The sequence below is a fragment of the Vulpes vulpes genome, chromosome 2 (genome assembly GCF_048418805.1).
Source record: "Vulpes vulpes isolate BD-2025 chromosome 2, VulVul3, whole genome shotgun sequence".
Lineage (NCBI taxonomy): Eukaryota > Metazoa > Chordata > Mammalia > Carnivora > Canidae > Vulpes > Vulpes vulpes.
Genome location: NC_132781.1, coordinates 133,352,667 through 133,366,651, shown reverse-complemented (window position 1 = coordinate 133,366,651; position 13,985 = coordinate 133,352,667).

Below are 13,985 nucleotides of genomic sequence, written 5' to 3'. Positions count from 1 at the left end.
TGTAGTTTTTGTATTATTGCACTGGTAAGTACTTCCAGTACAATCTAGTACAGTAGAAGTGATGAAATAGCTATTTTTGTTTGTCCTGTAATATTAGGGGGAAAGCATCCATTCTTTCACCCTTAATTAAGGGCGATGTTATTTGGATGTTTCTATAGATGTCCTTTTCTGCATTAATCAAGTTCATTTCTATTCCTAGTGCCTTGAGAGTTTTCATCGTGAATGGATGCTAGATTTTGTTGAATGCTTTTTCTGAATCTATTAATATAGTCATGGTTTTTCTTTTTAGCCCATTAATATGTTGAAATGTATAAAATTTTAAATGTTAAATCAAACTTAACATTATTAAGATAAATCCCATTCGATCAGAATATAGTATTGCACTGCTGGATTCAACTTGCTAAAATTTTAAGAATATTTGTATATTAGTTCAGGAACAGGTACAGTTCTATAGTTTTCTTGAAAATTTTTTTCTGTTTTTTTTTTTTTTTTTAATCAGGGTAATAGTGGTATCATAAAACTACATGTAAAGTATCTCTGCTATTTTCTGAAAAGGCTTATGTTTCTGTAGAAGTAAATTTTTTTCCTTTAAATATTTCACTAAATTCACCTTTGAGGTCTCTTTTGGTAGTTTACTCTGTAGGAATATTTTCAAATATGTATTCTATTTCTTTAATGGAATAGTTTGATTATATTTAACTATTAAATATAACAGTTTGTGTCTTTCAAGGAATTTGTCCACTTTCTTTAAATTGTTTAATTTTGTTGGGGAAGTTGTTCATAAAATCCCCTCATTACCAATTTAATGTCTGTAAAATCTGTAGTTGTTATTCTTTTCATTTCCAATATCGGTATTGTTTCTCTCCTTTTTCCTGATCAGTCTTGCCTACAGATTTATCCATTTTTATAGATACTTCCAGAGAAATAACTTGGATTTTATTGATCTCCCTAATTTTTTTTCTATTTCCCATGGCCTTGTCTTCTGTTCTTTGAGATTAATTTGGTGTTCTTTCATGTTCTTTCTACATGCTTTGGATTTAATTTGTCTTTTTTTTTTTTCCTTTCATTTTTGGTTCTAAAATTGGAAGCTTAGGTCATTATATCTGTAATAGAAGAACTTAGCAAAATTCCCTTCTAAGCATTCCTATAGCTGCACACAATAAGTTTTGATATTTCATGTCTTTATTTTCTTTCAGCTCAGAATACTGCCTATTTCCTTTCTGATTCCTTTTTGATCTATAATAAGACATATTTTATTTAATTTTCAAATATTTTAGATCTTCCAATGTTTAAGTTACTGATATTTAATTGATTTATATTGTAATAAAATATATTTGGCATATTTGATTCTGTTTATATTTATACAGAATTATTTTATGACTGTGTGTTTGGTCTGTCTTGGTATATATTCCATGTGCACTTGAAAAGAATGTATATTTTGCTGTTATTTGGTTGAGTGTTCTCAGGCCAGTTTGGTTGAGAGTGTTCATCAAATATACTATACTTTGTTCTGTCAGTTATTTAGAATAAGGTATTAAAATCTGTATAATTGTGGATTTGTCTCCTTCTTATTGCAGTTCTACCAGGTTTTGATTCATGTATTTTAAAGCACTGTCCTTAGCCCCATGAACATTAAGAGCAGTATGTCCTCCCAATAAATTGGTAACTTTATTATGAAATAACCTTCTTTATCCCTGATACCATTCATTACTGTTACTACCATTTCATAGTAATGAAATGTACTGTGTATTACAGAAAATAGTTAAACTAATCACACTAGTATTTGTTTTATATTTTCACATTTTAGTTAATTCTTTTGGCTACTTTCTTTTAGATAACTTGTCTTTATGATTCTGAATTCTTCTTGAAACATATTTTTGGAGGGTACAGAATTCTAGTTTCATAGTTTTATTTTTCTTTCTGTACTTTAAAGATATTGCTGAGTGACCCTGATTTACATTGTACATTTCCTGTCCATATATATCTTTTTCTTCTGGTTGTTATTTTTTTCTTGCTTTTTTTTTCCTTTTTCTTTCTCCAGATTTTTATTTAAATTCTAATTAGTTAATATACAATGTACTAAAAGAAAACATAAAATTTGTTTTAGGAGTGGAATTTTGGGATTTGTCACTTACATATAACACCCAGTGCTCACCACAAATGTCTTCCTTAATACCTATCACCCATTTGGCCCCATCTCCTACCTACCTCCCGCCAACCTTCGACCCTCAGTTTGTTCTCTACAGTTCAGAGTCTGTTTTCTGCTTTGCTCCCTTTTCTTTCCCCTACATTGATCTGTTTTTTTTCTTCTTAAATTCAACATATGAATGAAATCATATGTATTTGTCTTTCTCTGACTGACTTATTTCACTTAATACTCTCTAGTTCCATTTACGTTGTTGCAAATGGCACAATGCCATTCTTTTTGACAGCTGGATAATATTCCATTGTGTATATACATACTACATCTTTTTTAACCATTTATCAGTTGATGGACATTTGGGCTCTTTCCATAATGTGGCTAATGTCAATAAAGCTGCTATAAACAACGGGGTGCATGTATGCTTTCGAATCAGCATTTTTTATCCTTTGGGGTAAATACCCAGTAGTACAATTGCTGGGTCAGAGGGTAGGTCTTTTTTTAACTTCTTGAGGAACCTTCTATTGTTTTCCAGAGAGGCTGCACTAGTTGCATTCCTACCAACAGTGTTAAGAAGTTTCCCCTTTCTCTGCATCCCTGCCAACAACTGTTATTTATTGCCTTGTTGATTTTTAGCCATTCTGACTGGTGTGAGGTGATACCTCATTATAGTTCTGATGATGAAGAATGTTGAGCATTTTCTCATGTGCCTATTAGCCATCTTCTATGTGTCTTTTTTGGAAAAATGTCTATAGAACGGGTTTCTAAAGGGGCAAAAATGGAAACTGATGGACTAGTTAGGGAGTTGTTGCAGTAGTCCAGGTGATAGAAAATGATGGGTTAGCCTTGATGATAAATAGTTTAAAGATCTATTTTGGAGACACAGCCAATAAGACTTATTGATGAGTTTGATATGAAGAAAGGTTAGGTTGGTTTGAAATAAAGGGATGAATCAAGGAATATTCCTAGGTCTTTGGCTCAAACAGTTAGAAACATGGTGAAATTTGTTACTGAAATGAGGACCATGAGGTTTAGGAGGAAGGTAGCAAATTTTATTTTTTGGTATGTTAAGTTTGGACGTGTTGTATTTCCAAGTGGAAATGTCAAGTAGGTTGTCAAATATGTTTAGACCTCAGGGAAAAAGTCAAGAGTGGAAATAAAAATTTTTTCATTTGACATTATAAAATTTCATTTGTTTTTATCTGGTGACATTATTCCACTTGAGAAATATTTGGCCTGCTTCACTCAGGCAGATGTCTGATGGTACTTCAGTCTTCTGGGCTACTGTTGAACACAGGCAGGGATGGAATGCCCTCTGCTGGACAACTGACAAGGTTAGCACACTGGGGAATACATATGCCAACATAAGGACTAGGTGCTTCTCTAATGGATTATAAAAAGGACATCCATAGGAGCATAAATACATAAATACTGAATTGAGCTAGCTGTTAAGGAGAAACCTGGAGTGGCTGGGGACTGATACTAAGTGAAGAATTTATGTTGGGTAATAAAAATGCTACTCAGTTCCAGCCTAATGTTATTGGTAGAATGCAGGCCCAAGTTTGAGAAATGATTTAAATCCATACTATGTAGACTTACAAATATTAGCTTGATAATCAGATTTACAACACAATTTGAGTTAAAATTATGCAATATAAAATAAGTCTGTCAATTTGGTGGATTGTAGCAATGTAGACATTCTGGTTTAGATACTTTTCTATGATTTTGCAAGATGTGACTTTTGAGGGAAACTGAGTTAAAGGTATGCAGGATCTCTCCATCTTATTTCACACAACTGTGTATCAATTCATAATTAGTTCACATTAAAGAATTTAACTTTAAAAATGAATCAATTTTTTTGTCCATTAAATTTACATAGGGTCAGCTAGTTTACAACTGTTATCTTTTTTTTTAGATTTATTTATTTATTTTAGAGAGAGAACATGCACATGTGACAGGGCAAAGGAAGAGGGGAGACAGAAACTCAAGCAGGCAGATTCCTCACCGAGCACAGAAACCAATGAGGGGCCTGATCTCATGACTCTAAGATCATGAGCCTGAGATCATGACCTGAGCCAAAACCAAGAGTCAGAGGCTTAACTGCCCAAGCCATCAGGCTCCCCACAAGTTGTATCTTAAGGAAAGAAGAGGTATGAAGTTGTGCAGTTTAAAAAGGTGGCCCCTAAAAACCATTTGTAGAAAGTAATGGAGTATTGTCTGTTGGCCTGATTAATAACCTAATTCTTAGGCAGATCTGTAATGAGAAAGGGAGCCCCTGTCCCTTATGTATAAGCATTAAAGCTGATTCCAATTCTTGAAAGAGTAGTCAAGAAAGGAAAATATGGGCAATTTATGGGAGGATTCAGAGATGTCATAACACCAAAATCCGAAAAAAAATATGTACTACTTTCTGGTTTTTGTTTTGTTTTTAATGTTTTATTTATTTATTCATGAGAGACACAGAAAGAGATAGGCAGAGACACAGGCAGAGGGAGAAGCAGGTTCCATGCAGGGAGCTGGATGTGGGACTCAATTCCGAGACTCCAGGATCACACCCGGAGCCGAAGGCAGACACTCAACCACTGAGCCACCCAGGCATCTCCTACTTTCTGGTTTTTAACTGCTGATCTTTGAAATGAGGCCTAAGGAAGCTTAGCAAACTAGAGGAAGTGGATGTGCTCCCTTTCTGGATTCCTTATTTATTAACTAATTAATGTAGTGGGACAACATAGCTTCCTGAATATTCTTCAGCAGATGAAGCAATTGACAAATAGACCTCAGAGCTTGAGAAAACACACATACACACACAGAGACATACACACACTCATTCATTTTATGGTGTTTGACTTATAAATAGAACCTGTCCCCGTATTTAATTTAGAGAACATTTGATGAAGTAAAGGAAAACAATGGGCTATTCTCTTACCTATCATATTGCAGGCTTTACAATCAATACCAAAATGAGGTCCAGTATTTGGGAGGACTTCAGTTTGTTGATTAAAGGAACGCATCCTATTGCCCTTACACAAGTTCTGTGCTACACAATGATAAGATGGCTCAAACTTCTCCCCACTCCCCAGTTCAGTAATTAGGCCCTTTGACATGCTTAGTGGAAGATGAGAAAGAGGAGAAAAGGAACAACAGTTTGCTGAGGATTTAGTCAACAGGTTTTCATAACAGAAGCTAATGTGCAAGAAAATTTTATCTGAAACTGCCATGCTCAACAGCACTTCTCCCATCCCAGAATCACCACACACAGATATTGGGATTTGGGGTTGATAATTAACCACACCTTGTCCTTTCCCCACAATTTGATATGGGGTCAGTGGAGAAGTCGACATACGTAACAGACACATGGGAACCAATATATCAACATTTCTGCCTATAAGCCTAAATCAGAGATTTGATCTTAGAGACATTTTGGGCGGTCTCTTTATTATAAGTCTATATTGGAGGGTAAATTTGGGTCTGCAGAGTTGAAACACAGAACCAGAAATGCTTATTCCAGTTATGACCCAGTGATAGAGAAAAGAGGGGATAAGGGGGGAGAGAGGAAAAGAGAGAGAGATCTAATCTAGGACCTAAAAGACAAAATGTAAAATGCACAATCCATCTTGGAACCCTTCACTTAAACAATCATATATTAAATTAATTCCTATTATCATGATCCAGATGAAGAGAATAGGGGATGTAACCAGGACTCCCATTCGGTTTTTCTTTATCCATACCTATCCCTAATTTTGGACTGTTTACTGACTGGAAAGTGTTCTGATAGGTTCCTTTAGCTTCCCTGTACTCTACCTTCCAGAATGAAGGATCAACACAGCAGATCAGTTCCCCTGAACTGTGATTACAATGCACCTTTGGACCTCTGGAGCCCGGATTGATACTTCCAGTTCAGGTGCAGCCACCCCTCCTATCAGTTACAGCACATCAGATGACATTACTCCAGTGCCCATTTGTCGCCAGAAGGTTATTTGTCCTGGTACTAAAGATTACCTAGAGACTTGAGATAATTCATCAATAGAGGAATTCTTGTTTTGTAAGCACTGTAGTACGTTCACAGAAAAAAAAAGGCACATTAGTGATCACTAAAAGGTTGAGGCTCAGAGGCCTGTGTGAGCTTCAACTTTATCACCCGAGTCCGGCAGCATCACTGGGATTTTCCATTACTTCAGTGATGTCGGTGGGCTGAGGTCCATCCTCTCAGACCAGTTCAATCATGTTTTAGAACCCCAAAGAAAAAATTAAATAAATAAAACCCCAAAGAGTGCCAACTTACATTCTTCATTTGTAAACTACCTTTTAATGGTAAACAAGAAAAGTCTCCAGCCTCCATACTGCAGACTCTTGCTATCCACAAACATGAGGCAGCAGTTTGCATCTTAAGGGTGACTTGGGTAGCTGGCTGTAGGAATCATGTGAGTCCCTGAACGTGCAGAATGTTCTTTTTTTGTTTTTTAAGATTTTATTTATTTATTCATGAGAGACACAGAGAGAAAGAGAGAGGCAGAGACACAGGCAGAGGGAGAAGCAGGCTCCATGCAGGGAGCCTGACGTGGGACTCCATACTGGGTCTCCAGGATCATGCCCTGACAGTGGCGCTAAACTGCTGAGCCACCCGGGCTGCCCCAGAATGTTCTCTAGCTTCTCTCTTTTGCTCCATGCTGTGCTGTTCTCTACGTTTGTGGTATTCCCTAGGCACCTACATCTCTTTCTCATCTTCTGGGTGTATTCTCCTGTCTGCTCAGGTCAATGTTACCCTATGCCTAGAATCAGTAACCAGGAATCTTTAAAGTGACCAAAAAAGATTGCAGAGTAATCATAATAAATTAAGAAATGTATTTTGAAAAAAAAGATTAAATATCACATATTTAGCACAGCATGCTTTCTCTCTTTTGAACTATGCAAATATTCCCCTGGACTTGGTGTGCAAAGATTGTGAGTAGCAGTGAAATTAAAATTTGACTTACCTACCAATAGTCAACTTTCCTTCTCCACCCTAAGATGGAGCACACATCCTCCTGTTACATGGCCCACCTCATCGGATTTCCTTCCAATTAGTCTAAGAAAATAGACTTTGTCCCTGTTCTCAGTCCTGAGGCTCAAACTCACCTCTTCTTTACCTCTCAGCATGAGTCTTCCCTTAACTGTATGTAAATAAATACACCCATTAGCATGTATGTGAGCCCATCCAAGTTAATCATGTGGTCCCCACTCTTACTGCTGGAAGAAAAAAAAGAACCTGTTAGCTTCCCCCAGTTACCCTTTATTTGCATTTCATTTTTTTTCCCTTCTGGCTTGAGATCCTTATGTTCTTAAAGAGAAAATCTTTTAGAAACCGCCTCCATGAAATTTACTGGACTCCTTGAAATTTATGAGAAAGGAATAGAGTGAAGGGAAATATTCTTTAAAAAACTTTCTAGCTTATTAGGAAAAAAAATAAGAAAAAATTCTGTGCCTCTACTCTTTTAAACACTTTGGTATCTTTCTGAAATTACCCTGTCATGTTTAAGAGTTTTTTACTTTTACCTACTGAGAGTAACCATGAATTTTCCTTCAAGTTACCATGTGATACATACATACATCAGTGTGAAAAAAACCCCAGTCTCCCTAGTACATTTACATTATTTCCAAAGTGGTTTTTAGATTGTTTTTGAAAAATATAGTCCCTAGGGTTTACAGCCACTTTTTCAAAACCGTATTCAAAATTAAGTTTAGAAACACCCACTTATTGCCATCGGGAGTTTTTCTTGGCCAAACACCAACATGCATGTTTCAAAGGGCACTCTTTTAGCAGAGAGTTTAATTATGAAGTGGTAAGTATTATTTCTGAACATCTATTTTATTCCTGTTGTGTGTTGAAATCATTTTGACTATAGGAATGTGTAAATCTTAGTTCTGGTAAATTCAGAGCAGACATTTAGGCCTTAAAACCTTGGAGAACAATAGTGAATACATTAACTACTCCGTAACGTGTAATTATAGATGTACAACTCCATTTCTTTTGGTCTGGTGTCCAGACCTGGTAAGAGGCAAATGTCAGTAGAAGAAGACTGCTTTCTTGATTATTTATACAGTGACAGTATCAAAGTGTTCTTGCCAAATAATATAAATGCTTTATTTTAACTGAAGGAGAACACTATGCCTGTTTAGTAAGTCAGTAGATGAATGAAAAGGAAACCACAAATTGGTGGTGCTGAATTGTCCAGAGTTTTGATTTTCAAAGACAAAGAATGACAGATTGGGAAAAATGTCTAAAGCAAAATCTGTAGTAGTGAAAGGACAGTTACTCAAGAGAAACACCCTGATTTTTCCATCAACACATTAAAAACAATACCTTGTGAAGTTTGCAAAGTGAAGTTCTCCTGATACCATGTTTTTTCCCTATTTGGCTTCTTGGTGTGTTGAGACTTACTGCCAAGGAGGCAGAGACTAGTTTCACTTTCAGAATCTAAGGCAATTTTCCTGGGCTCCTGTTATTTATATAGATTTAGCCATCATGTAAATAGGTTATATTTAATTTAACCTTCAAGCAAAGTGAGCGTGGTTTGTTGTTATTTGCATTTGTTATTCCCTCTGCCTATAATACAACTCACTCGGATCTTTGCATGGCTGGCTCTTTTTCATCACTCAGGTCTTCGTTTGAATGATACTTTGTCAAAAAAGCATAATATGCACACACGAACACACACATGGTATACATTCCATTGTTTTGATTTTATACTTTGCATCTGTCTCTATCTGAAAATCACCTCTATCTGGAATTATTTGATAGTTATCTATTTATTGCTTGTTGTTTTCCACATTATTTCTCCCATTTTCTAGGTTTTTTTTTCCACTGTGCCCTGAAACTCATACACACTCATTGCTTCCTAGAAGTATTGAATAACATAGATTAATAAGAGGAACCAGCTGAGGTAGTATCCATTCAAATCCACTTAACTTTAGGGGAAAAACAAAAACTGTACAATTCCTAGTTTACAGAAAAAGTTACAGGGGGATAAGTTGAAAAGCTTTCTGTTTCAAATGAGACATGCATATAACTATTTCCCAAATATGATTTTAGAATGAGTTGTCTATTCTATGTCAGTTGTCACTTCTTCAGAAATGGCCAAACTATCAAGTGACCTTACCATGACTGGTCACACAGTTCCTGGTTATGATGTTGTCACAGAAATTGTCAAGTCTCGGCAGAGCCGTGAGAGCCTTTTTCACCCTGTGCATAAATCCAGGTTCTAACTGTGGGACTTAGATTTGTAGAAGTATAAGTGGAAAACAGGGATGAGAGAAGTTACAGACCTACCTGAAATCCTCTGCAGCTACATAGAGTTCAAGCAGAAAATAGAAGCTTTCTAAAAGAACTATTATCGGGCAGTTATATCATCTGTGAGATGAGATTCTTTCTTGTATCCATGAGCAATTCACGAATTTTTGTGATTAGGTTCATAAAACTCAGGGTCATTGAGAGTCTTTAAGGCAATTTTCCTTCCCATCTGATGAATAAGATAGAGAAGTCAGGGTTGCACCAAAAGATTCTATATTATCAAAAAACTATGTACCCCAAAAGAAGGATACCTATAATTTCAGCCTTGTGCTGTGCATTGTAGGAAGTATAACCAAATTGAGTTATTTCTCCCTGAAAAGACTGTGGAGTGTTTATGCTGAAAAGGTATTTATAACTAGTGATAGAGAATTAGTGACAGGGCCAGTGATCATAAGAAGAGAACAGCTTATGTCACCAGTTCCAGGGATTTCTATCATTTGTAATCATGCTGTGCTTGAGTAGATATTGACCTTTTTAATGAGTAACATAAAGACAAATGAATGCCACATTTTGAAGTTGCACTCATCAATAAAAACTGGGTCTTTCCTAAGATAAATACACTACTAATATATATTTATCTTAAAGCCACAATTATCTTTTCCTGGATCTCACATCTCTTCCATGCTTGAAGCTACCATTTGACACTTCAAGGTCATTTGTCTGGGGAGTAGCTGATACAGGATACAGATGAATAAAGCAGGAGGTTTGGACCTACAAGAAGTAAAAACTGGATTTCTAGTTCATGCCTGGCATTTTCACTAATGCTAGGAATAATGACCAATAATGCAACACAATACCTTATTATTTTATCTATGCTTGTACTCTTTTAGCATTGAGAAAAGGCAACCATTTTAGTTGTTGCAATTACAGAGGACATTTCTTGCTTCACAGCCCAGTGTTGAGCTAAGCTTCCTGCTCCATTAGGTGTTGATGGGGTAAAGTATTTATTGTTTCTTCTCTGGGTAATGGTTCAAAGTAAGTAATCATATTGGGCTCATATAGGCCACAAGTGATTCTTTTAGGGTCTGTGATTTGAGTCCCAAAGAGTGGTCTATCACCTGTCCGTTTTCCTTGCATGAAAGGACTTCTGCAATTTTTGTAAGTATTTTTACTTTAGTATACATTACATTTTCTACCTTTTACTCTCTGTAACTGAAACCTTTTCCATTTTGGTTTGCCATTAAAAATTGAACTCTTGAAAAATGGATTCAGAAGTTATAATAATGTAATTCTCCTTTAATATAGGAACTGATGTGATAATTTTAACAATAACAATATTGCAAGAAACTCTCAGGCAAAGAAAAACATCAGCTTTATAAACTCATAAAAATGACCTAGTTCATATCAAATAAATGTTTTTCTGAATTATAGGTGCTTTTTACTAAAAAAGAGTCAATTATTCTTCCTTTGATACCTGAAATGTTCTTTCAGTAGGATAAGATAACTTTATTTCCAATAAGAGAAAAGGAAGTTTTAGGCACAGATTTGGGAAAACATCTGCAAACTCTGAACCTAAATTAGTGATTGCTTAAAGTAGGTTTATCACATGTAGTGAAAATTTTCACTTGTTAAGGCCAATAAAATATATTTCTAAAATCTCGTCTCAATGCAAGAACCAACTCAGTCTTTTTTTTTCATTTTTTTATTATTATTTTTTTATTGGAGTTCAATTTGCCAACATATAGCATAACACCCAGTGCTCATCCTGCCAAGTGCCCCCCTCAGTGCCCATCACCCAGTCACCCCAGCCCCCCGCCCACCTCCCTTTCCACTACCCCTTGTTCGTTTCCCAGAGTTAGGCGTCTTTCATGTTTTGTCACCCTCACTGATATTCACTCATTTTCTCTCCTTTCCCCTTTATTCTCTTTCACTATTTTTTATATTCCCCAAATGAATGAGACCATATAATGTTTGTCCTTCTCCGATTGACTTATTTCACTCAGCATGATACCCTCCAGTTCCATCCACATTGAAGCAAACATTGGGTGTTTGTCGTTTCTAATGGCTGAGTAATATTCCATTGTATACATAAACCACATCTTCTTTATCCATTCATCTTTCGATGGACACCGAGGCTTCTTCCACAGTTTGGCTATTGTGGCCATTGCTGCTAGAAACATCGGGGTGCAGGTGTCCCGGTGTTTCACTGCATCTGTATCTTTGGGGAAAATCCCCAACAGTGCAATTGCTGGGTCATAGGGCAGCTCTATTTTTAACTCTTTGAGGACCCTCCACACAGTTTTCCAGAGTGGCTGCACCAGTTCACATTCCCACCATCAGTGCAAGAGGGTTTACCTTTCTCCACATCCTCTCCAACATTTGTTGTTTCCTGTCTTAATTTTCCCCATTCTCACTGGTGTGAGGTGGTATCTCATTGTGTGTTTTTTTTATTTAATTTTATTTTTAAAAGATTTTATTTATTCATTCATGAGAGGCAAACACACACACACAGAGAGAGAGAGAGAGAGAGAGAGAGAGAGAAGCAGAGACACAGGCAGAGGGAGAAGCAGGCTCCATGCAGGGAGCCTGATGTGGGACTCATCCCAGGTCTGCAGAATCACGCCCTGGGCTGAAGGCAGCACTAAACCGCTAAGCCACCTCGGCTGCCCTCATAGTGGTTTTAATTTGTATTTCCCTGATGGCAAGTGATGCGGAGCATTTTCTCCTGTGCTTGTTGGCCACATCTGTGTCTTCCTCTGTGAAATTTCTGTTCATGTCTTTTGCCCATTTCATGATTGGATTGTTTATCTCTCTGCTGTTGAGTTTAATAAATTCTTTATAGATCTTGGATATTAGCCCTTTATCTGATATGTCATTTGCAAATATCTTCTCCCACTCTGTAGGTTGTCTTTTAGAGTTGTTGACTGTTTCTTTTGCTGTGTAGAAGCTTTTTATCTTGAATAAGTCCCAATAGTTTATTTTTGCTTTTGTTTCCCTTGTCTTCATGGATGTATCTTGCAAGAAGTTGCTGTGGCCAAGTTCAAAAAGGGTGTTGCCTGTGTTATCCTCTAGGATTCTGATGGAATCTTGTCTCACATTTAGATCTTTCATCCATTTTGAGTTTATCTTTGTGTATGGTGTAAGAGAATGGTCTAGTTTCATACAGCAATTTGGCAGTGTGGCAGGATACAAAATCGATGCCCAGAAATCAGTGGCATTTCTATACACTAACAATGAGACTGAAGAACGAGAAATTAAGGAGTCAATCCCATTTACAATTGCACCCAAAAGCATAAGATACCTAGGAATAAACCTAACCAAAGAGGTAAAGGATCTATACCCTAAAAACTATAGAACACTTCTGAAAGAAATTGAGAAAGACACAAAGAGATGAAAAAATATTCCATGCTCATGGGTTGGAAGAATTAATATTGTGAAAATGTCAATGTTACCCAGGGCAATTTACACATTTAATGCAATCCCTATCAAAATACCAAGGACTTTCTTCAGAGAGTTGGAACAAATCATCTTAAGATTTGTGTGGAATCAGAAAAGACCCCGAATAGCCAGGGGAATATTAAAAAAGAAAACCAAACCCGGGGGCATCACAATGCCGGATTTCAGGTTGTACTACAAAGCTGTGATCATCAAGACAGTGTGGTACTGGCAAGGTAACAGACACATAGATCAATGGAACAGAATAGAGAACCCAGAAGTGGACCTTCAACTCTATGGTCAACTAATATTCGACAAAGCAGGAAAGACTATCCACTGGAAAAAAAGACAGTCTCTTGAATAAATGGTGCTGGAAAAATTGGACAGCCACATGCAGAACCAACTCAGTCTTAATTTTATTTTATTTTATTTATTTATTTTTTGAGTTATCTTGACATTTTTATTTTTTTCTCTTGACATTTTTATTTTTTTTATTTTTTTTAATTAATTTTTATTGGTGTTCATTTACCAACATACAGAAAAACACCCAGTGCTCATCCCGTCAAGTGTCCACCTCAGTGCCCGTCACCCATTCCCCTCCAACACCCGTCCTCCTCCCCTTCCACCACCCCTAGTTCGTTTCCCCGAGTTAGGAGTCTTTATGTTTTGTCTCCCTTCCTGATATTTCCCAACATTTCTTTTCCCTTCCTTTATATTCCCTTTCACTATTATTCATATTCCCCAAATGAATGAGAACATACACTGTTTGTCCTTCTCCGATTGACTTATTTAATTTTAATTAATACCAGGCTTTCAGTTCCTCTAGAGGATGAGACTATCAAATGATCTTTGTGTGCAGTTTGCCAAGGTCAAACTTTCTAATTTTGACTAAATTGTGTTGTAGAAACCAGGTAAAGCAAATACTTTTCAATAACCACAACTAGGTAAGACCAGACGGAAAACACACTCACTTTTGAAAACTAGTCAAGAGACATAGAAAGACAAGCATATGGATGGTCAATAAAAATGAATAAATAAAAACACACACACAAAAAAATCTGTCAGTTTTCCCCCTCCAAGATGATCAGATAAAATACAATTGAATTGAAAGAGGAAATCTTCCTAAGAGATTTTGAACTACTT